This window comes from Tympanuchus pallidicinctus, unplaced genomic scaffold (assembly GCF_026119805.1).
Source record: "Tympanuchus pallidicinctus isolate F22 unplaced genomic scaffold, pur_lepc_1.0 scaffold5, whole genome shotgun sequence".
NCBI classification, from domain to species: Eukaryota; Metazoa; Chordata; class Aves; order Galliformes; family Phasianidae; genus Tympanuchus; species Tympanuchus pallidicinctus.
In genome coordinates, this window is record NW_026294769.1 from 44,379,559 (window position 1) to 44,403,768 (window position 24,210).

A 24,210-nucleotide genomic window follows, 5' to 3' on the forward strand; every position below is an offset into this window, starting at 1 on the left:
TGGATATCATTCTGAGCTAATATTTGGACTTGGATTAAAGGCCAAGCACTTTAAATTTATGCTAATGTCATGGATCTCTATGTTAGATAACTTACAAGTGTGCTCTGCCTAAGACCATTCCTTGAACTCATCCACAAACCAAAAGTGATACACGTAAGAGAAACTCAATTAGAAAGCAGCACATATCAGCAGGAACATGTACAGTAGTGTCCTTCAAAACCTTGCTGGTTGCCTACTGATTTCCAAGAAGAGTTGAAGCTGTTCACACAAGTGCAAAGTCCCTTGGAACACACTCATTTTTGCTTTCAGTATGTAATATGTGTGTGTGGGTGTGTAGATCTGTGAGCATATTAAAAATATAAGATCTTGATTAACGTATACCTAAATGAATAGAATATAAATAGTAATCAATGACTGCAGCATTTTTCCCCTTCCACATTTTGATGATAAGTATGACCTACAACGAACCTTAGGAATCATACTAAAAATATCAGTTTATTTCAAATATTGAATGGATAATGGCTACTAGTATTAGCAATCAGTTGAAAGGAAGTGATCCTTCACCTTGTGGTAAGCCTACCATGGTTTTGAACTCATGAAATTCAAAATCCAGTATTCCCCTGAACTTTTCTGATCTCATTTTGTTTGTTCTTTAGTTTCTGAAGTGTTTATTATTTTGAGAACTGCATTTGCACATATCAGAGTAAGCTGGGCACTCCCGCTTGAAAGCAATTCCTTGGAGATGCTGAAGTTTCAATACTATCACATGCACACAAAGATTATATTAGATTCCATATAACAAATACTTTTTCTAAGTGGAGTTCTGAAGGTATGACTTCTATTCTCGGGGGAAAAAAAGAACAGACAGGATTTCTACAACCCTACAGTCTGCATGCTGTGCATATCATGTAGCAATAAATAATTCATATTTTGACCTTATGGGATACTTTTTACCCACGGATTTCAAAGAGCTTTCGCAAAGGTGGATATATGTTTTATTATCTCTAGTTTATAGATCGCAGGATGAACAAAGAAATGAAATGACCTACTCAAGGTCATTCTGTGAGCCAGGTGTACGTAGGTAGCTAACACCAGGCACGCTGCCTTTTTACTCAGGTTGCAGCCTACAGCAACGCTATGAAAACAGCCAGATACTACAAAGCAATGCCCGTGAGAATGCACGGTGGATGTTAGCTCTTTATTAGTCTAAACACACCCAAGAGGAAAAACAAGAAAGGACTGGCTCTAGGAAATGGTACCGGGAAACAGCACTACCTCCATCAGCAAAGCTATCAGCATCTCCTCAACCGGGATACACAAATTTGTCTTTCTTCCATAGTGCAGATTTCTTGGAGACCACATCAGAGACCAGACTGCACTTGAAGAAAGTAGTTGTGGTCTACTTAATACATGAATGATACCGATAGGTATTTCAGCAGATTATTTTCTGATACAGATTTCATCACGCTTCGTGAACCGTTCAACCTGAAAATAATTTGCTTCAGAAATATTGATTCTACCCAGAAAAAACTACCAGAAGAAGGTATACTGCAAGGACCAAAGTTATGTAAGACAGAATTGAGGCCCACCAGATATTCTAAGAAATCAATTTTCGTGAGCTAAGAAAGCAGTCTTTTTCCTAATGTTAATATTAATGTGAAGAAAAAGAAATTTAAACCGGAAATAAACATGAAAGAAATGCTCAGTAGAAAAACTGTTTAACTGCAACCCCCAAACTAATCCCTACATCTGGGAATATTTATAAAACTGTACCATTGTGGGAAGAAAAGACAGTTTAGTTTATTTGTTAGTTAACATAGCAGTTGTAATGGCTTGGATTAAACGTTTAATCTTGCAATTCTCTGAACTGTCTTACCTAATGTTAAGTCCAAGGCTCTACTCATGTCCTTAACTGCAAAGATTACGTGCAAATGCTTTGTTGGCACTGGATCAGACCACTCCTGGTTTTTCAGGGTGGAGCTTTGATGTTGTATCAGACTGCCGAGGACTTAAGAGTATACAACAGGCACAAATTAATCTGCTGTGCTGCCCTCTGAAGTGCAGGAGCAGCAGGACCCAAGGTCCATATGCATTAGCCAAGGGAGATAACAAAAGTGAGGTTGTGTCTTTGTTTTCCTTTGGTTTGTTTCTTTTTCTTTCCCAGAAGAAAGAACATAGACTGATCTGCCACAAAGGACAACCGAAGTCTGTTGAAATAGCACGATATTTAAGCAAGCCAAAGATTCATATTTTACAGGCAAAAAAATATTGCCACTATTATTACCGCTGACATGCAACAGTTCAAAATCAAACACAATTCTATAAAAGCACTAGATTCAACTAACATAGCACATGAATGCCCTCTTCACAAAAAAAACAAAATAAAACCCTAAGTTTTTAAAAAGGGAAAAAGAAAAAAAAAAAAAAAAAGGGGGGGGGAAGGAAGAAAACAAATCTCAAACCACACATACTCCTTCCTTTGCATGTGCTAAAACGAGGTAAACCCAAAACGTGGCAACTGCAAACCAAAGAATCATTTTGAAACAAAAAAAAGTAGTTCTTGCTTGTGCTATAAGAACAAAATGAACTTAAAAGATATACTCCGTGCAGTAAGAAAAGACAAGATTTGCCAGCATTTTCCTGGGATTAATTAAAGAGAAATGATTTTAAATCCCTCTCTTTTTTTCCTAGCCTCTCCCAGCTGAATTGGGTACCAAAACACAAAGTAGGCAGGGAGGTAGCTGCTATTTTCTGACCAAGTTGTCCACAGCAAAGCAACCTGATGATATTTTGGAGAATTTTTTAAGCTTCCAAAACAAAGTTCTTCTGAAGACTGAGTGATGTATGTTCCTCTGTGCAAACGGAGTCCTGCAGACAGTAAAATGAAACATGCGTATGTCATCAAAAATTCCTGTGTGGGTTTTTACGAGAAGCTGTTAAAAGTCTTGGTATTTACACCTGGCTGCAGAAAAATAGCCAAATATAATGAGCAGGTGAGTAATACTTCTCAGCAGAGTTTGGTCTTTGATTCCCATTCAGCTGAAGTGTAAGCAGGGATATCAGCATCAAGGAGAGCTGCACACAGCTCCTGCGCAAGAGAGCCCCCGTGCCAGGCATGTTTCACCACAGTTCTCCCCATATCTCTCTATATGTAAGCTCCTTACCTTTTTTCCCGCCCCTCACTACTACTTTCACCACCTGTGCTTAAGTAGATACTATGTAAATTATTATAATCTTATTAGCTTTAAGTGGTCACGTCTGCAAACATGGGCACTGCCTCTGCTTTCGCCAATCAGCTTTCACTAATCTGCACACTAATATTGCTCTGGCTGTGCTTGGGATTGACTGTCACGAGGTCAAAACAGTTACCTGAGCTGACACAGACCCCAAAAAGCACACTCTTCTGCTGAAGACTAGCATCAAGCTAATTCCCACTTACATAGAAAATGAGGGTCAAATGTTCCTTTTTTCATTTTCAAGATGTTTGCTGCATCTCAAGCATTGTCCAAAACCAATGTCCAGCTTGCAAGAGCAGCTGGTTGAAGAGAAAACTCTCATCAGATCCCTTACCCCAGGACAAGGATCTTCTGCATTCCTACCTAGTTTACAACTGAAGAGTACAAAATTCAGCAGCTTCACTCTCGTAGTGAGTATTTCACCTTAATTTTGGTGCTTTCTGTGAAAAGAGGTTTAACCCTGCACCTTGTCTATTTACTATTCCCTAGTAAATTAAATCTACCAGGAATAAAAGTTCTTTTAACTAGATTTAAATGGCAAATTACTACTTTTATTGTGAAGTTCCACTGCCAACGTTTAGCTCAGCGTGCAGCAGACAAACAACATCTATATGCTAATTTATTTGTAATGATTTTCCAATGGTTTAATGACAGCTAAAAAACCTCTCAATATCTAGAATGTTCGTGTGACGATAATTCACTTGTAGTGACCTAAATATTACCAGTACAGCAGTAATGGTGCCCTCTTGCAACACAATTTTGACACGTGAATTAGAGTAGGAAAGCACTGACCCAGTTAAGTTATGCTTCCATACAGGACAGTAAGGAAAGAATGGCACCAGGCCGGGAAAGTTATCCTTTGGGAGCAGAAGAGGAGGAGAGTTAAGAGACAAGCACACAATGGTTATTGTATCTGTATGCAAGGTGATAGCTATTGTCTGTTGCTTTTTCAGAGTGAGAATAAAGGAAAACTAAATTAGGTATTTAGATAACACTGAAAGGAAACTATGCTAACATGGTGCGCAGGAGTTTCACCTACTTACCAAAGGTAGATAAGAACTTTTGTTCAATTTACAATGGAAAGCTTCCTAGGCTGCTTTAAGTGATATTGAAAGTGTCATTTTAACTATTTTATTTCCAGAAATTATTATAGTAAGAAAAAGAGAAAAATGCAGGTGCTATGAAGTACATATAATTTGTTAAATATTTAACTCTTGGAAAGGACAACGTTTTATAGAATTATACAGCATATTCATTAAGTAGATATTAGATATTGTTGGAGATGCTTCAGTTCCTGCTATATGTAACTAGGTAGCCTATTATTCATAAAGTAGAGCATGTATGCTTGTCCTTCACTAGATTTCTACTTTAATCAATGAAACTATGGAGACAATTCCATCATATTTCAATAAAATTTCAATAACGACATTTTGGGACCTTTCTTTTCGTCCTTCAAAAAAGATCATGAAAGAACACAAGTTGCTAAAATAGCTTCCCTTCTCAAATACGCAATCCATCTTATTAATTAACTTTCCCTTCCTCTCCATACGTTAAAGAACATTCTTTCCCTACAAAGCTGGCTTTCTATTCTACACCCCCAAAGTAAGACAAATTCAGAGATGGCGCTTATAAGGTAGAAATGTGGCAGCAACAGTTGCTATTTTCAGGTGGAATAGCTGCCACATGAACAGCAAATCCATGCAAGTCATGGCCACAACAGAGACAAGCCCTTGACGTTGAGGAATTACACTCCTACCTTGAAGATCAAGATTACTCAATCAGGCTTTAACGTCTGTTGGGTCACTCTGCCAACCCACAAGTTCCTACCAAGGCTGGCTCTCTGCCACCTGATTTCTGCTTATCAATATAAGAGGAGGATGGATGAGTAGTATTTTCAAACAACAAAGTTTGTTTCAGGGTTTTTTGTTTGTTTGTTATTGGAGGGAGTTAAAAATCAGTAGAAGGAATTAGTTGACGATAAGGTATGTTGTTTGGCATTCAAGTAGTTTTCATTTCACTGTATTTTAACAAACTGGAAAGTTTCAAAATCCTGTGTGACCAAATCAATCAAACTCATGTGGTAACAGTCACTGAGCCATTTAAGTGCCTCAAAGCTTTCAGCAGCAGCTCTTTGCTGCAGGTACAGGCATGGCTAAAGTGAATACATTTGTCTCCAAAAACAAATGGAATTAAACCCAGCAGTAAATGTAAAGTGCAAGCTTCAACATGAAAAAAAAAAAAAAAAAAAAAAGAAAGAAAAAACGAAAAAGCACCTTTCTTTTATCAGTATTTGAAAATTCTTCCTTCCTTCAAAACAACATTTTTCAGTATCTTATTTATCTTACTACCATATGCTTGCAATTTCCACTCTGTAAAACCAAAGGCAAATTTTTGTGAACCGCAGTTATAATAAAATAACTCCCTCCATGGAATGGTCTGAAAGCTTGGAGTGCTCTTGCTGCACCCCTCCACATCTGGCACACACATCGGATTATAAACCAGCGGGCAGAGCAAAGAGATGGGAAGGAAGATAGTGGTCGCATCACAAACACAAGGCAGCACACCTCCTACAATGGAGACTTTTTCCCTGACTGCCAGCGTGTCAAAGCATGACAACGAAAGGCAAACATGGGAGAAGTGCATACACAAAGATCCTGCACCTCAGCCAGATCCCTGATAGGCCCTGGGTCATACAAAATATGCTCAGCAGGCTTTGCAACCATCGCTCTGTGCCAGTAGTGCAACTGGGCTTCTGACTTTGTTGACAGACAGAGTTCACAGGAAATCAGTCTCTCATTCACAAGGCTCTTTTCCTTGATGTCATTTGTAATTTCATAGGGACAAATGAAACCAAAGCCTAGCCAAATGGCCTACATGTCATAATATTTTTTTTATCAGACTAAACTAATAAATGTAGTTCATAGCTGATCTTGCTGTTCAAAACTCAACTGGAAAAATCAAACGCATCAAAAAGAACCTAAGAATCAAATGGGATTATTGGTAGGGCCATTTCCCAGGTCTCTCTGAAGTCACACTTCCTCATCCCTTCAACCCTATGGCAGCAGCAGGACACATAAAACCTTCATCACGTCTTTAAGGCTTAGCAATAAATACCCTGCAGTCTGAATTATCAAAATTATTCAGAATGGTCAAATGATTTTTTGTTCAAAACCAACTTGGCACGCTGCTCAGGAAACCATTAAGGCAAACAAGAACGACAGAAGTTGGATTCTTTTTGCTAAGCTAATTGATGGCTGCACCAAAATGAAACATGCAACTGCATATGCAAAACTTTCAAAGACACACTGTATTACGGTTACAAAGCGACTCCCCCTCCGTGCCTGCTGTAATATGATCGTAATTGCTGTGAAAGGGCTAGAGACCGACTATACGTTAAATCCTGCCATCTGTAGGTGCTTTACACAGTTCCATTTGCTGCTGCCGGGTCAAAAGTTTACTGTATTTTCACTTGTTCATAACCAATCACAGCAGTCTATGCTACGTGTAATCTTTGACCTGCTCTCAAAGCAATTTTTGTATTATACAGTCATATGATTACACTGAAGAAAAACCTACCCACACATTTTATTAAGAATACATTTCTTGTTGGTTAGCTTAATAATTATTATTTCCATATTCAGTAAGTGTACTGTAGAGATATTGTTCTTCCCAGTGAACTCCCCTGGAGCCCAGCAACCACGCTGAATCCTCCCCGTAAAGAGCTCCAGCAGTTCTGGCCGTGTGCAGTTGGAACCACATGCAGAACGTGGTTGGAAGGAGCTCACTGTACCTGCAGCTTGGAAGGGAGGGGAGCAACCGCTCCGTATGCCTTGAGAGGGGAGGAGAAGCTCTGCAGGCATTTCAACTAACTTTTGGTGTTTGTTGTGAAAGCGTCTTTGAAAATTAGGATTTTCACATTAATATCCCTACATTCTTAACGTAAACATTGAATACGTAACAGGAGGTTGAATGGAGACATTGATGCTGCTGATATTATTACTATTATTAAAATATTTACACAACAAGCAGTCCCACAAGCAACAGAATTAATGAAGCCTCATCTCCCACAGATTTGCATCCCCTGGTTGGTTGACTTCTGCGTCAAGAAAGGCAAAAGCTTTGAAGAAAGCTTTCCCACAGCTGGACCGTTTGTGAAAAGCCTATCTTTTCCCATTGCTAGGATTCACACGCAATTAATAAGATTTAAGATTATTTCATGCTGCAACCTTTCCCTTTGTCAGGACATGTCTAGGTGCTCCCACCTATACCTGTTTTCACAAAATGTGTGGGCTCTGGCTTCAGAGATCTCTGCTTTGCCAAAAGACGTGACCAAAATCCACAACAGTTAAAGCTGCCACCAAAGAGAGCGGTACCAGATCTGGAGGTTGGTGGCCCTGCTATGGCAGGGCGATTGGAACTTGATGATCCTTGGGGTCCCTTCCAACCCAAGCCATTCTATGATTCTGTGAAGAGAGATGAACGACACGAGTGCATGTGTACACAAGTGTCTGCTTTCATTCCATCGAAAGAAGACTAAAAATAAATAAGAATATTTGACCTTCTTATAATTTCTTAGAAAGCTAATTTAGATGGCCCAAAATAGACAGATGGTTATACTAAAAGACTGTTTAACAGAAATATTATGAGATTTAAATCTACCTATAGTGGATTTTGGCAGGCAGTTTTCAATGGAAAGCAGAGAGTCAGACCCAACGTTTTGTAACAAAAGTTATACAGAAAGAGATACATTTTCAAGGACATGTATTTTACTTTAGTCTACGAATTGTGATAGATTTGTGATCCTTTGCTTCCTTTTTTTAAATTCACTATTTATGCACGTGCACTCTGTCTCCAAGGACAAACTAAAGTCGACATTCATGAATAGTTGCATAGCTGTGTCTCATGTCTGATTCTTACACGCTAAACCCTTTGTAAATGTAGCAGAGAACAAAGGCAAGCCCAAGCCACTGAAAATATCAGTCAAGTAACATATACAAGAGAATAATCAAATGAATAATATTAAATCATTTCTAAGCAGTTCATAACCTAAAATGCATTCACACTCAAAATTATGTAGTCACAATCATTCACATAAAAACAAAGGAAAAAACAAAAACAAAGAAAGAAGAATTTACTCTAAATATATAAACCAAAATCTGTCTGAAACAGCCCATTATCATCTTACCTCTTGCATTACAAAGACCACAGGCTTTTACTTAGCAGCTGCTAAACAAAGACTGATGCTCTGGTATCCGCCAGCTATGCTTATTGCACTTATGCTTTGTTACCAATCATCTACCCAATTCAGAAATTAACACATAGAGGTACTGTCAAAAAGCAAAACAGAAAACATGCACTTCTAACTCAGCGCCTGCACTTGGAGGTACTCCTATGGCTCTATATGAGCATGTAAGCAGAAAAATGTTGAAAAATCCATTCTCCACCACTCCTGTCTAAAATCTTTAACTAACTCGTACACAAGAGGGACCGTGGATCTATTTATGAACCTAATGTTTGAATAAATCTCCATGTGCTTGGAAAATGCTTAATTTTTTCTACATTTTCTTGTGCTCCCTATTAACAACGACAGAAGATTAATTTAAAACATAGCAGAAAACAAACAGACTTTTGAAGTTTCATTACTTCCCCCTGAACTCTGTAATTTTTATTTCTGAAAATTCAAAGTCTGTCTGGAATAGAAACCAGATTTGGAAGAAAAATGGAAAGATCTTATGACCAAAAGTTGAGAGAAGCCCTGAAACCACAGTTAAATTATTGAAGATAAGAACTGGAACATTACAGTCACAAGTGTACAGAAATCTTCTAAATGAGACTGTTGCTCAGTAGAAGTTCCACCAGAATAAAAATACACAGGATTTGAATCTAGGTGGTTATAGCTCCTTTTAAGAGTGCATTACTTCTAGTATTTCTACAGCTCAAAAAGAAATATTAGAAAGTTTGCAGGTACTGAGCACGAATTCATACTACCTATTGCTACTACGATTGATACTACTTATATCACTGGGGCAATTTGCAGAGTCCAAAGCTGATCTGAGCAATCTGACTAAAGAACTTGTAAGGACCCAATTCCTGACGAGGAGAAACAGACGACTCCTAGGAAGCAGATCTTTCAGACCAGAAACCACAGGGCAGCCTGATGAGACTCGGTGGGATTTACAAGTACCTGGATTTCATGTAGGTCCATAGAGCACCAACTGCGGGGAAGTGCGATGCAGCAGAAATGATGCTTTCATTCAGTTTAATTAAAGAACAACAAACCTGCAAAAAAGACTAGAGGCCAAGAGCGACCCTCTTCCACAGTGCATGCATTTCTCTGTGCCTAAGTTAAGTAATGCAGATTATTTAAATACACATGCATAAAAGCAACTTAGAGTTTTTTTCTACCATCAGCTGAAAGATCGTAGAAAGCCAAGACCTTAAAACTAAAATCTTAAAGCCTTTTTAGTACGATTTTTGTATTATTTTGTTTTCACCTGAATCTCCATGTTATAACTACAGCATAATGGTTCCCCCCTTAATACTCAATGGTGAAAATTCTTGAAACAGTCAATGGGAAAAAATGCAGAATTTAAAGAAAATGTAAACAGTATAAAAAATTGAAATCTTCATTTAGTATTTAACCTTATGATAATAAAAATACACAACTGAGCATAGAGGTAATTGCTTTGGACAACCTGCATCTATTAAATAAATATTCAGTGCTCTCATGTAATGGGTATGTGTATTATCTCAGGATAATAAAATTTTTATAGACTATCACAGCATACCAATGACAAATACATATACACGTACTGTTTTTTTTTTCCCATTCCAACTTCTCATGCTCTTTTCAAGTTTAATAGTTACTGTCTCAAATCAATGTTTAAAATTCCCTAAAATGCAATAAAAAACTATAACAATCTACAGTAATACCATGTCTCCTCAGAAAGTACTATTTGACTTCTCAAATGGCAATTAGAAGTTAGAATCTGAATTATGTCATATGCAAATGTTATGCTTTTTATATGCCACGGTAGCTTGTAATTGATAAAGGCATTTTTAATGAACAGTCTTGAAGGATGTGGTTTTCTATTAAAAGAGGTCACTTATCATAAGGGCTCTGCCATTATGTTTTGGTGGTTGGTTATAGATTCCTCCCACCTCCACATTCTCACAGACGTCATCTCTGAGTCTTCATGGGAGTCGCTGACCTGACAAGCCTGCACACCCCACAAGGAATTATCCCAGATATACTGCCAAGATGCCAGTGATGAAATAAGACTGGACCACAAAGGGTTGGAGGCTCTTCTATCGAGCTCCCTCCACTGCTGTAGAGGCTGTCCTCTAAACCAGACTGGGACAAGCCCTGAATAACACCCAGGTGCTGGGCAGCATCTGCTGCTCCTGAACTCCCCAACTCCTTTGGCAAAAAGCAGAGACAGACATCTCCTGCAGACTGGTCTTGGCCCCACTGGGACCATACTACTGCACAAATGAGAGCAACCTATTTGCTGCATTGAACTGACTGGTCCTACCACCCTCTTTGATAACACAGCCCCTTCCAGTCACTTAAGTCACTGAGAAAGCACCACACAATGTGAGCACGTTTCAACACCTGAGCTTGGATTAGAAGGTCAGCCATGAAGGAAATTATGGCCATGTCATACTAAGCAAAGAAACACAAAAGTAACCCTGGCAAGTACTCGATTCATAGAACAGAGTACAGAGAAGCTCAAATATAAGCTGTGTCACCACTTCCCTTCAGAGTTGGAGCTGCATGTTCTCCTAAAACACTGGAAGACAAGAATAGAAAGGAATCTTCTACACAGCTGAATAGGTTACAACCCTTACTGTGTCTTAAAGTTTTAGAATGAAAGAAACACTTCAAAAAACCACAGTTTTTCACAAGTCTTAAAGCAATTGTCACTTTCCTTGGTCTTCTCTTGTCCTCCTTGTTAAAATACAGCCAAAAATTCTGGGAAGCTCCAAGCACAACCGTCCTGATTTCTGTTCCCTTCACGATTGCTGTTGTAAAATATTTGTCATGCAGAGGCCATTAAGTCCTCAGGCTGGATGTTAGGAAAAATTTATTCTCCGAAAGGGTGGTCAGGCACTGGAACAGGCTGCCCAGGGAGGTGGTAGAGTCTCTGTCCCTGGAAGTGTTCAAGAAACATGTAGATGTTGTACTAAACGACATGGTTTAGTGGGGAAATATTGATGGTTGGAGTAGATGATCTTGGAGGTCTTTTCCAGCCTTGGTGATTCTATGATTTTAACACTTCTTTTGCTTTTAAAATTCCATTCAAAGAAATGAATCAAGGTTCTGGACATCCTTGTAGCTGTCCTGGTTATTCCAGTGACAGCAAAATGGGTTAGCCAGCTTTTCCTAACAAACGGAAAACCTTAGGGAGCACAGTATGAAGTAGCCTTTTTAGGGATTATTTCTTGCATTATGTAAAAAATTGTCATCATAAATGCATAATGCCCCTCAAGGCCTTGGGTAAGCACTATCCACTATTTGTCTGATAGTGAAAGAGGAAAGATAAGAAAGGGAAGCAAAATGTTTCTTTGCCATCATATTATGTGAAGGACAGAGAAATGTTTGTTGAGTTCAGCCTGAAGGTTCTTACAGGGCTTTGCAAAATGCCATGCAGCCTCTCACATGATGAAAAGCCTCTCCAAGGCTGTCAGAACAAGAAAAGCTCCACTAGCGATCCTGGCTATGTGGCAAGTGCTTTCATCTCAGCAACCGAGCAGGGCTTCCCCAGAGCTCTACTGGGAGAGCTGACTGCCCCTGGACAAGCTCCTCTCTGGTTCCTCCCAATAAGCAGAGAGACCAGGGAATATTCAGAAGGAATTTGCTGCTGAAGTGCCTGACAGCAGCAGAGGCAGAGAAGCAATGACAGGCCTTTTCTGGATGAGAAGCTGGAACTCTCCTCAAAGGCCCCGTGCAGCCTAAAACATATTTGAAATGACCTGAGTATTGGAGCCAAAGAGGAACTTTCTTATCCTTCTGTATTTGCTGTGCTTTTCTGCCATACTGAGCGCACGAGTAGAGGCAAAGACAGGATAGGTGAATTAACTCAGAAAAAAGCTGTCCAGAACAGCTGAGCAATCAGTCTTCAAAAAATTAATGACAAAAGACTTTGAAGAAAGCCAATTTGTAATGGAATGTAAGGAGGGAAGTCCCTGAAGAGAGAAGCTGTCTACCAGCTCTGTGGCAGGTTCTGCTGCCCCGTGCAGTTTATGGTGGCTGGCAGCCAGCTTGGCGAGGCTCCCCTGGACACAGGAGGGGCCTGGACACGGGCCAGGCTGGGCACCGCTGCCACGCGCAGGGTGAACGAAGATCCCCTCTGTGAATTTGGTTAGGAGCGAGAATATCGGGGTTTCCTAACGTTCCTCAAAGAGTCGAGCTCCCTGTTTATACAGGGATGGAACACGTGAAAGAGAGTACTTCATTCTGTTAGAGAAAACGAGCCACAGATTGTTAATTATATGGCTATTTGCACTTTGACTGGAAGAGGAAGTAAGCTGGTTATAACTACTTTGGGCTTTACTCCTGCAACTGCATTGAAACCACATTTATGACAGCTGAAACTACGCGATTTATATAATGTGGGCACTTCCTGTTTTTCAAGCAGTACTTCAACAGTACTGCACTACTGTCACTTAGTTCACGTTAATACATTCCAGTTCCAGAAAAGTTAAACGCGCTCAGTTTTGAAGACAGCCTTAAGATCCTATTTTACTATTTTTAAATGAGTAGATAAAACTCAATATATTAAACTACTGCTGTCAAGCATCTCCATTTCTAGGACCTAATAATATTCCGCAGGCGTCAGGAAGCACATGTGCTGTACATGTGTGAGCCCCAAACACCCAGCTGTCATCAGGGCGCGCACAGGGCTGGCTGACGGTCACTGCACGTCCCACCAGACAGGCAGCCTGCACTCCAGCTACACACACCAGCAGGTCCGTCTTTTCCCACTCAATATGCAGTATAGTTCAAGCAATTTCTAATAGCAGCCTTGTTATTCTGAACAGTACACTACTGATTCTTAATGGTGGCAAGTGTATGTTCCATTTTATAGGCACTGAGCATGTGGAGTAACACAGTCCTCTCGGTATGAATAATAATAAAAATATCATTATTTGACCAGAAGATAATTTTGAAAATGCCATTTAATAACCCTAATAAGCAGCAGGATGTTTCCTGTGCTTTTTCTCTTACTTTGCTTATTTAATTGGATCTCTCAAATCAAACTTCTGCAATTACATAAATCAGCTCTCTGCTTTTCTGCCAGTTAATTTTCTAACAGATTACAGCAGGAAAGAATCTATAGACTGATCAATTAAATATCAAATCATATCTCCAGTAACTTCTGATGACAAGACATGATGATAATTCTTACTTATTAAAAAAAAAAGGAAAAAAAAAGACATTTAATTTACAACGTATTGTTCCAGCTTTGTTTCCTGACATACAGCTTGAGACTCAAGTACCCTCTATAAAGGTTTTTACAGTCTAAATCTCCAAAATACTTAATACAGAGAAGAGTCAGCACTTTTACTACCTGCTCTCCAAGGCACAGCCTCTTAGATCTGGTCATTGGATCCAATCCTATAACTGTGAAACATGCCAGTACTGCAGTACTAATGGTGAGAGAAATCTTACAGACCTCTTAGTCTCAGACTGGGAGAAGATTAAATGAAGATTCAATTAAGAAGTTTTTATTAAAAAAAAAAAAAAAAACTCCTCCAAACAAAATAAATACTAAAGAAATTCTAAAGGTAAAACTGCCATTACACCTGGTGTAATAAATTCTCTTAACTTTCCAAGTAAAAAAGTGTAACTCATACACCTCTTCTCAATCGCTTCCCTTGGTCCCTTTCTTCCTTCCCCAAGCACAGACATGGCTCCAAAGCAGCCCACAAGCCCATTTGCCACCAGAAGAAGCCAGACCTACCATCTCTCCTTCCAAACCATCCTCTGCACAGACTCTGGTCCAGCCACACAGTGAAGGAGTTGCAGAGCCAGACACCTGGACAAGGCCAAAACGTGGGCAGCTGGCACGAAGGAGGCAGGGTGGCAAGGCACTCTTGGGGAAGTTGTGAGACTGAGATTTGCAGTAATGACACTGCTTTGGTGACATCCTCACAGAAAGTCACCCTATGTTCACGCTCTACCTTCCAAACAGGGAGGACACAAAGAAATCCCATTTTCAGGGTGCAGCCTAAGGTTGCACAGTTACCTTAAGAGCACTGCCAAACTACAGACAAACTCTAAGCCTCAAATCTTTTAAAAATTATTTTTATTTTGGACCGAGTGGAAGCATTCATGCCTACAGCCCTGCAACTTATCCCTCCCCCCCAAAAAAAGTACTGTATTTCTAATGTGAAAAAAAATAATAAAGAAGGACTCAATGAAGGCAGCTCAGATTAGCTAGCAGATACATCACAGTGGAACAATTCCGCTGTTAAAGATTATGCAGATGTTATGATTGAGGCAAAGAAAGTCTTTCTTTAGCTACAGCACAGCTGTTACATACAGCTTCAAAAAGACTTGGCACAGGACTTCAGCCACAAAACTTCCCCCTCGCTTCATTTCATGTCATCTGAGACTACAGGGAGCTGTACCAAGGACAAAGCTAACACGAAGGGAGCGTGGAACATCTTATCAGCAGGGCAGCTCCTTAAACTGCCAGTGCACCTTCACAAAACTCAGCTATATGTCTCCATTCCTTTTCAATGAAACAATCCCTTGTGGAAAAAACAACAACAACAAAAAAAAAAACCCACAGCAGTGATACAGCACACTGCTGTCCCTCTTATTTATACTCGCATATCTTTTACTTTAAAGACAACAGCTGAATTACCACATAATTAACATGTATTACTGCTTCAAAAATAGCCATAATAAAAAATACAGGAAAATATCCATTAAGGCAAAACTATAAAGTATTATCAACTTCAGTTCACATCCTTTATTACCCAAGTCACTCCAAACAGTAGTCAAGTACCCTGACCAAGAAGCTGACAACAGCACAGTTTATGATCACACTGAATATATGTGTTTAATGGCAGTCTTATATTATCCACATCACATATGCACCACAATGAACCCATGTATTCACTGCCTAAATTCAGTGCTTAGCTTTTGCCTTTCAGTGATGAATGGAAAATGTGTTAAAACAATACTGCTAGTTACATGGTACCCAAAAAGCACTGGCACTGATTTTGTATACTTAGTGCTAAAGTCCAAACAACGTAATTTCATTTGAGTACTAAAATCACACTTAGTTGTGATTTCCCTTCAGTGATTATATTGGTAGGAAATATATCTGAGAAACATAAATTATGTTGTATGTGCATGGGATTAAATCAATGCATTTCTGAGGCACGTGAACAAACTCTTATAAACTGTATTCAAATGTTTCCTTGTTAATTAATTCAAGTGGCATCAATTCTGACTCTTATGACACACTCAGCTTCCACCACATGAAGTCATGAACTGATTTGTCACCTACAACATTCTTCCCACAACTGTGAAGTCTGAGATGAATTACAGAATCATATGAGTTGGAAGAGACCTCCACGGATCATCGAGTCCAACCCCTGCCAAGGCAGGTTCCCTACCACAGGTTACACAGGAAAGCATCCTGTGTAAGGATGGTCTTGAATATCTCCAGAGGAAGAGTCCACAGCCTCTCCCACATGAGACAACAGCAGTGGGAGCAAGTAAAATACTGCTAGCAATACAGATTTCCTTCACAAGCGCAACAAAGTAGAAGAAACTACAGAAACAAGGAAGCACAAGCAGAAGTGTACTGAAAAAGTGGATCTTTATATACATTTTTTTTTAATTGCTCAAATACTTTGTTACTAAGACCTGGACAAAAAGCTGGAAATTGTATGAAGATATTAGCAACGTTGATTAAAAACAACAGTGAAGAAAACTCATTAGAGGGAAAACTTAAAATACTAAAAATATTAACTGTGGTATTGCTATATTCATGAAAACGTAACACTTCAAAATGACCTACTTTAATAATAACATTAAAAAAAAAAGAAGGAATATGGGCACTAAACCTCAGACTCTACTGGTTTTATAAAGCACCATCTACTCTTAGAATCAGTAACAGACTCGTGAAACTGAATCAATTTGTTCAACAGATGTTTCAGTTAACCCAGAGGAATTTACTTTTCTATTGCAAAAAATAAAGTGCTATGAATAAAACCCCACTGTTACAAGCAGCTTTCAAAATATACTAGCCCAAGATTAGCTTCCATTTCCATTATTTCTTTCACCTAGCAGGAAAGATTTTCCATGCTGGCTTGGACGCGCTGCTGAAATGAAGTAGGCACGCTGATAGCACACAGCTCCCTCCCACCACAGCCCCGGGTTTGCATTTTGCTTGGCCCCCCCTCTTCTCATTGAGCAGCTCTGTGTAGCTGTGCCAGCATAGTGCCCCGCTGCTGCAGCTCCAGTTCTCTACAGCAGCCTCTGAGTTGGTTCTATACCAGAGGCTGTTGCATCAGTCTAATTGCAACATCATTTCCTATGCTCTGGGCAAAGCAAAGGATTTCATTTTTAACTTCTGCTCCTAAGATGCAGGTCGTTTCTGCCCGCCCCTCTCCATCTTTTTTTTTTCTTCTTTTTTTTTAATATTTGAAACACAAGGATTTAAATAAACACTTCCCCTGCAGGGCAGTAGTCAAACAAAAATACCTCAGGTTTTCTTAGAAAGCAGCACTGAAAACCCTGCTCTGTGCCTGAAGCAGTGCAGCAGCCGCTCACAGACCAGATGCAGTGGATCCCCCGTGAGCAGGCTGGAAGGGGAATGTGCATTCCTACTCTGTGTATTTAATATAATATTTAGCTACTACTAAAGCTTCAGCTCTTTTACTGCCTCCTTCTTCTGCAACACAGAGTAACAGCTTATCTGGCAAACGTACTCGCTATGTTTCTAGGCACCGTGCTCTTGGTTAATTCATAAAATCTGATCTAATGTTAGATATTCTGTACTCAGGTTAGCTAAGTTAAAATAATATTTAGCTTAACCATGCCTTGGCCAAAAATTTCCCCACTATCTACTGATTGCAGTGCTATCATAGTCGGCTGTGGACACCACACTGGGAAAACACAGATCCTGAGACTGAAGAAATGCAGCTGAAATTCTGACCTCAAGCCATTCTGATAGTGAGTATTACAAACACTGGGTGCTTTGTATCTGATACAATAACCAGGCACAAGAGGCATGTGCCGGGGATGAGCGATGAATTTCCTTGTCATTTCAGTTCTGTGTTCATACATTATCCGAGTTGACAGCATCAAAAAATGCCCTGCTTCCTGCACCCCAAATCAGATTGTGTGATACAGACATCTATGCTGAAGTCAATGTATGAAGCAGGCACTCGCGGGAGGAAATGCCAGAAGTTTCAGAGCAACCTGCACTCTGCCCTTGCTTGTATGGCTCAGTGTGCCCTGCTTTGTGTCACTAAACTTCCAGGGCACCTCTGCTCTGCTCAGCATACAGAACCAAAGCAGGGAGTTGCCTCCCTCCTGGTATTTGCCATACAGGCCCATTCCTTCCACTGGACATTATTCAAACCTCTTTCTAGAAGACAGAACAAATCATTTCTTTGTGAATTCAACGGTGCAGCCCAGCTCAACAAACAGAAGGGTTACTCCCACTGTTACTCTCAACTTAGAATAACTCTGTTATTCCTGACTTCCTAACCAAAGCAAAGCCAGCTTTAAGGTCAAAATGATTCCCCAGTTCTGAGCACAACTTTGTCTGCAGTTTGGCACAACTCAGACCTCATTTCTTCACAGTGCTTGGCATTACAGCATGCTTTATATAGCACTTTCAAACCTCAGCCCCCGCTGCCTCGCTTGCAGTTATCAGTGCTAAGCTCTTTCCCAAATCAGATACAAAGATCTCAAGTCATGCGCAGGAAAGCAAGGCACACAAAGACAGAAGAAAAGCCCAAATCAACCAACTCACCTAGCATCACACAGGAACTCCAGCACGGCCAGGAAAAAAGTCCCAATCCCCAGGGCAGCACACAGCTGCGCAGAGCATCCGTACGGCTCCTGCTGTCAGCGAGGCTGGGCCACCACGGAGAACAGCCTTTGCCCCGCAGGCACCAGGTTCATCCCCAGAGCAGGTCCATCCTGTGTGCAGTGAAGCAGGGGTCCTGCAGAACAACAGCATGTCAGCAGATGGGATAACACAAGGGAGATTTGCAAAGACAAACTTGGATTTGTCTTTCTTTGACTTGGGCAATGCTATGCTGCAAAGATGTTTGCATCACCACTTCCAGAAAAACTAAACTAAGTTACTGGAAATAGGCAGTGCAATGGCATCACACCAATACCTGCACAAATTCAGATCTTCAGGCTGTTGTAGAAAGTGAGTAACTGAGGGACTGACTGCAAAGGCAAAGCAATCTTCTTCGAGGGACTAGTAATAGGTAGTGGTCAACATATACTGTAGGAGCTCTTACTAAAGCACACGTTTCCTTACACTGAATGATTTTTACAAAAAAGGTATTTCCAGAACTCCTCTGCCTGTTTTCCTCAAGCCACAGCCCCTGGACCGTGCTGATTGAAGGCCTGGCCCTTTTTCACTCTTGTCTTTAGAGCAAGACTCTCCAAACTCCAACTCTGTTGCTTTTCAGCTTTTCTTGCTGTCTCCTGCTGACTGGCAGTGACACTCTCCCCTTGTCTCCCCTGCTTTGTTCTTCCTCCTGTGTGCCCTGACAATCCCATCAACTATTACCCTCCTTCAAATCCATCACCCACTTCTTGATCTGATCTCTCACCGCCTTAAGGACTCAGTTTCTCAGTGCCACTGCTCATCAATTCTTGTTGCACTGCATCTTAACTACTTACCATCTTCTACTCCCCTTCAACAGTCTCTTTCAGCCTAGATTTACCCCTTTTCACAGAATCATAGAATGGTTTGGGTTGGAAGGGACCTCAAAGATGATATATTTCCAACCCCCTGCTGTGGGCTGGCTGCCACCCACCAGCTCAGGCTGCCCAGGGCCCCATCCAGCCTGGCTTTGAACACTCTCCAGGGATGGGGCATCACAGTTTCTCTGGGCAGCCTGTGCCACTGCCTCTCTGGCCTCTGAGTAAAGAATTTCTTCCTGACAGCTAATCTACATCTCCCCTTTTAGTTTAAAGCCATTTCCCCTTGTCCTATCACTATCAGATCATGCAAAAAAGTCAGACCCACTCCTGTTTTCTCCTTAGCTCCACTGCATGAAAACACAATGGATGACAACAGTGGCAGTAAAGGCCTGCTCAATGGGACAAAGTGCAGGGAAAGAGGAAGGGCCCTTACATCCAGCTCTGTCTCCCCTGCTTACAGCTGGGATTATTTATTTGGGGTGGGGACCAGGCCACAGCTTTGCTCGTGTTCTCGGGCACCAGGCAGCCCCTTCTGTCCTGCACAGCTCGCTCACCTCTCATCCCAATTTTATCAACCTCCTACCCACTGGTTGATTATTCATTTCTCCCAGTCAAGCAGTTTCTCTTCCAAAGCTGTCTTAGGAGGAATCACTGAGAATTAGAGAAGTGGGATTTCTGGCTCTCAGTTAGAATGGCCAACCCTGTTCATTACCTCCTGCTGAGACACCTTCCCAGGTGTACTTCTGCTGGTTTTAGGGGCAGCACATGCAATCTGCACACATTTGCTCAACAGGATGGAAAACGCTGCTAATTGCAACCATGCAGCAGGACAGCATGCAAAAGCTGTGATTTCTTTAAGAGCACACAGTTTGGTTAGATCTGGGATTCTCACACTGCTGACAAAGGCAAAGCAGTGACTCATAAGCCACTCTTCTTCCCTCAAAGCCTATCACCAGCACTTTCTGCACTGCCATTTCAAGTTTCTGCTTCGAGGGGTGAGACGTAAGCATTTGCAAAAGAAAAAGATATTCTTCAAAAAGATGACATGAGAAATAACTTTTTTTTTTTTTTTTTCCCCACAGATTGTTATAAATAGCCAAATAATTTTGATAGGAAAAAAAAAGGTATGTTGGAGGCAGCTATTCAGCTTCAAATATTTCAGCTCCAAAAACTGATTTTTTGCAAATTTATAAAAACAGAAAGTACCACCATAAAATTAAAAATAAGTAAATCAATCCAGCATCCTATCCAGGAAAACATCAGGCAGCTTTGCTTATTACAATTCCTGGCACTTCCCTCCCAGCCCTTAGCAGTGTAAGCCATCCAGCTCGCTAACACAAGAACAGCACAGATACTAAGATCTGAGATCAAGTGGTCAAGCTGCAAACGAGCTGCTGAGCTGGGGCAGTAGCTGGGAACACGCCAGGGCGGCCTGCCTTGTCTCCAGCACCAATGCTGTGGCTTGCCTCCAGGCACTGCTCACACCATAAGTGCCCTGGCAGTCCCACTGCTTGGCTGCACAACTGCAACTGCACCCCAAAACCTTCTGGGCCACAGAAGTAAAACAGGTTAGTTCGATTCACGCTGAAGGTCAGACCGAGCTATCGAAGATAATTTAAGCAAACCCATTTATTCTCCATCTGGGCTAAATGGGAGCAGGCAGGTATAACGGTAAACAAGTCAACATTTTCTCCATGGTTCTTGTAAATACTTCTGCACAAACACCATCCAGAAGAGCAGATCCAGTGAAAGTATCACATGTCCACAGCTGCATGCAAATTATAGCACAGCCTCAACGTGCTACAACAGCAATTTTTCAATAAGAAATAATTATTTCCAAGCAACGACTGACTGTTCCTGTGGGACTGTATTTAGAGACATCTGATGTACCCAATTTTCAAAAACTGCTAACTGCAGCAAAAATAGTATATGACCTACATGCATATTCCTGGAACGTTCATTTTCATGAAAATAAATTGAGAAACTGAAGTAATTTTATTGCATAGTAGAGAAACTGGTTGTCGAGCATCTATAAAAGCTGAGTTTTCCTGTAAAGTACAAAATAATTATCACTTGTTACAGCTAAAATGAAAAATATTAACTAAGTTGAAGTAAACTTCACTACTTCAATGTGCAGTCACAGAAAGCACACTAATCTTCATCCTAAAAAAGACATCAGAATTTTGTGCGCTGTTTCTTTTGGCACAATATAATGCTGGCTGTCAGTAAAGGGCTTTTTCAATGAAGAAAAATGGAAGGAAAGCATTCCCATTCATACAACTCCACTGAGTTGATGAGAATTGTCCAGCACTGGTAGTTGTTTCACAACTATACACAATCAGAGCAGACTTGGGTCCTACACATCACTATAGAGTGTTCCTAAACACTCGTCTGAAATCCAGCACACCTCCAAAAATGGTATCTGTTAACGCAAGCCAACTTAATTATTTTGTCACTGAAATAAATATTTATGAGCTAAAACACTATATCAAGTAGGAAAGCTTTAACGTAAAACAAATCATAAAACACTGATAATAGAAATGCTTGAAATGGCTCTAGGAGCACATGGATTTATGTAAGATTTGTGAACATGTAAACACTCAGATGGATATGTGAAGAAAAAGGTGAAGCACAGTGCAGAGAACTAGCCGTCAAAAAGACTGATCTTCCTTAGGACAAGTGTATCCTTGCCAGGACTTTGGCCAGGTGGCTCAAGCATAGTGAACATCCTACCCATCAGCCCATTCATTTTAAGGCAAGATTTTTTTTTTCTTTTTTTCTTTTTCTTCTCTACATAGTTTTCAACGTTTTTAAAGTACAAGTTATTCCCTGAAATATTCTCTGAAAAATTCCCTGAAACCTTCAGCTGTTCACCCTTACTCTTCAACCCCCTCAAGCAGGAGCAGAGAGGCGATTCTTCCCCTGTACTCAGCACTGGTGAGGCCGCACCTCGAGTACTGCGTCCAGTTTTGAGCCCCTCACTGCAAGAAAGATATTGAGGCCCTGGAACGTGTTCAAAGGAGGGCAACAAAGCTGGTGAGGGGTCTGGAACACAGGCCATATGAGGAGAGGCTGAAGGAGCTGGGAATGTTCAGCCTGGAGAAGAGGAGGCTCAGGGGAGACCTCACTGCTCTCTATAACTTCCTGAAGGGAGGTTGTAGTGAGCTGGGGGTCGGCCTCTTCTCTCGTGTCATTAGTGATAGGACCAGGGGGAATGGCTTCAAGCTACGGCAGGGGAGATTCAGGCTGGACATGAGGAAGTATTACTTTTCAGAAAGGGTGGTCAGGCACTGGAATGGACTGCCCAGGGAGGTGGTGGAGTCACCGAGCCTGGGGGTGTTCAAGGAAAGGCTGGATGTTGTGTTGAGGGACATGGTTTAGTGGGAGCTATTGGGAATAGGTGAACGGTTGGACTGGGTGATCTTTTAGGTCTTTTCCAACCTTGGTGATTCCATGATGCTATGATCACAAAAGCCGCACTGCAATGCAAACAGTGTATTTGATATAATCAACTTAATGGAGTCATTTGATGAGGGATTCTTCTCTATGTGGCAAAATTAAGTCTATTATTTTGTTTAGCTATTTTTTAAAACATAATCACAGAATCACAGGGGTTGGAAGCAACCTCAAGACATGCTCAACCCAATAGGTCACACAGGTGGGTGTCCAGCCGGGTCTTGTATAGGTCTCTCCATAGAAGGAGACTCCGCAACTTCTTTGGGCAACCTGTTCCAGTGCTCTGTCACCCTTACCATACAGTTTTCCCGCACATTATATAGAAATTCCTCTGTTCAAGTTTTTGGCCTTTACTCCTTGTCCTATAAACTGCATACCACCGAGAAGAGCCCGGCCTCATCCATTTGCTTCCGACCTCCCTTTAGATATTTATAATTGCCTCTCAGTCTTCTTTTCTCCAGGCTGAACAGTCTCAGGTTACTCAGGCTTTCCTCACATAGGAGACGTTCCAGACCTTTAATCATCTTTGTGGCCCTTTGCTGGACTCCTTCTAGGAGATCCCTGTCTGTTTTGAACTGGACGCAGTATTCTAAATGTGGCCTCACTAGGGCAGAGTAAAGGGGAAAGATTAAGTTTCCTACAGCATTAGAACTTTCATTCACCAGAAATCCCCAAATCACAATTTCCCTTTTAATTTCAAGAAACAACTAAAACAAATTTACAAATGAAAATTGTACTATCCTAAATAAATAACGCAGCAGCACAAAAGCTACTTCATGTATTGATCAACATGTATACTACAGTTTACAATTTGACTTCAATCTGTTCAAATAGCATGACACAATAAGATCAGTGTGAAACAATACGGTTCTTATGCAAATAAGCGGACTTGCAAACTAAGTTTGCTGCTCTACAATACACTGCACACAGCTCTTCACAGTTTGTTCTCACACTGGAAAGTAGAATAAAATGGAATAACAGCCTTACACTGTATTCCATTGATTTTACTGACTTAGCTAATGTTAGTTTAACAAAGAAAAAAAAATATCTGATGAAACAGAAGTCACAAATAGTGACAATACCACCTACAACCTCCCAGTGATATGGCACACTGTCCATAATTTCATGGCACGATGTCACAAGAGGAAACTTGTATCTTGCAAATTCCATCTGACACGAGAAGCACTCACCTAACCAACCCTCTGCTGTTAGCCCAGTCCCATACACCACTACTGTGAGCTCGAGGAAATTTAGCTTCAGTGACCTATTTTTACACCTATCACCTCCTCCATTCCTTACCAAGCACCTGGGGAAGCACAGGATCCCCACTGATTTTCCTTTCACCTAGGTGCTCCAGAAATTCAAAAACAGGTGACAAAATGCATACACTTGCAAAAGACACAAGGAAGTTCTCCAAACAGCAGAGAATTAAAAAAAAATAAAAATGAGAAATTCTATTGCTCTCCTAAACAAACAAGCTTTTTAATTAGACAATGTTTATTAAACTCTAATATCGTATTTGTGCCTAATTTTGGAGATTCTGTGAGAAAATGTCAGGTTTTACACTATCCTGCTATCCCAGTAACATACTCAGCC

General features: G+C 40.7%; 1 protein-coding gene across 7 annotated transcripts in view; it reads right to left on the reverse strand.

Moving 5' to 3' along the window:
- The window catches only part of NCOA2 (nuclear receptor coactivator 2), a 188,921-nt gene that overhangs the window by 103,364 nt on the left and 61,347 nt on the right, over positions 1 to 24,210 (reverse strand). For 5 of the 7 annotated variants that reach the window (XM_052704873.1, XM_052704869.1, XM_052704870.1 and 2 more), the window contains one exon: positions 18,245 to 18,437. The exons of the other annotated variants lie outside the window; for them this stretch is intronic. The gene's annotated coding sequence lies outside the window, so the exon portion shown is untranslated. The remainder of the gene's footprint in view (positions 1 to 18,244; positions 18,438 to 24,210) is intronic. 7 annotated transcript variants of the gene reach the window in all.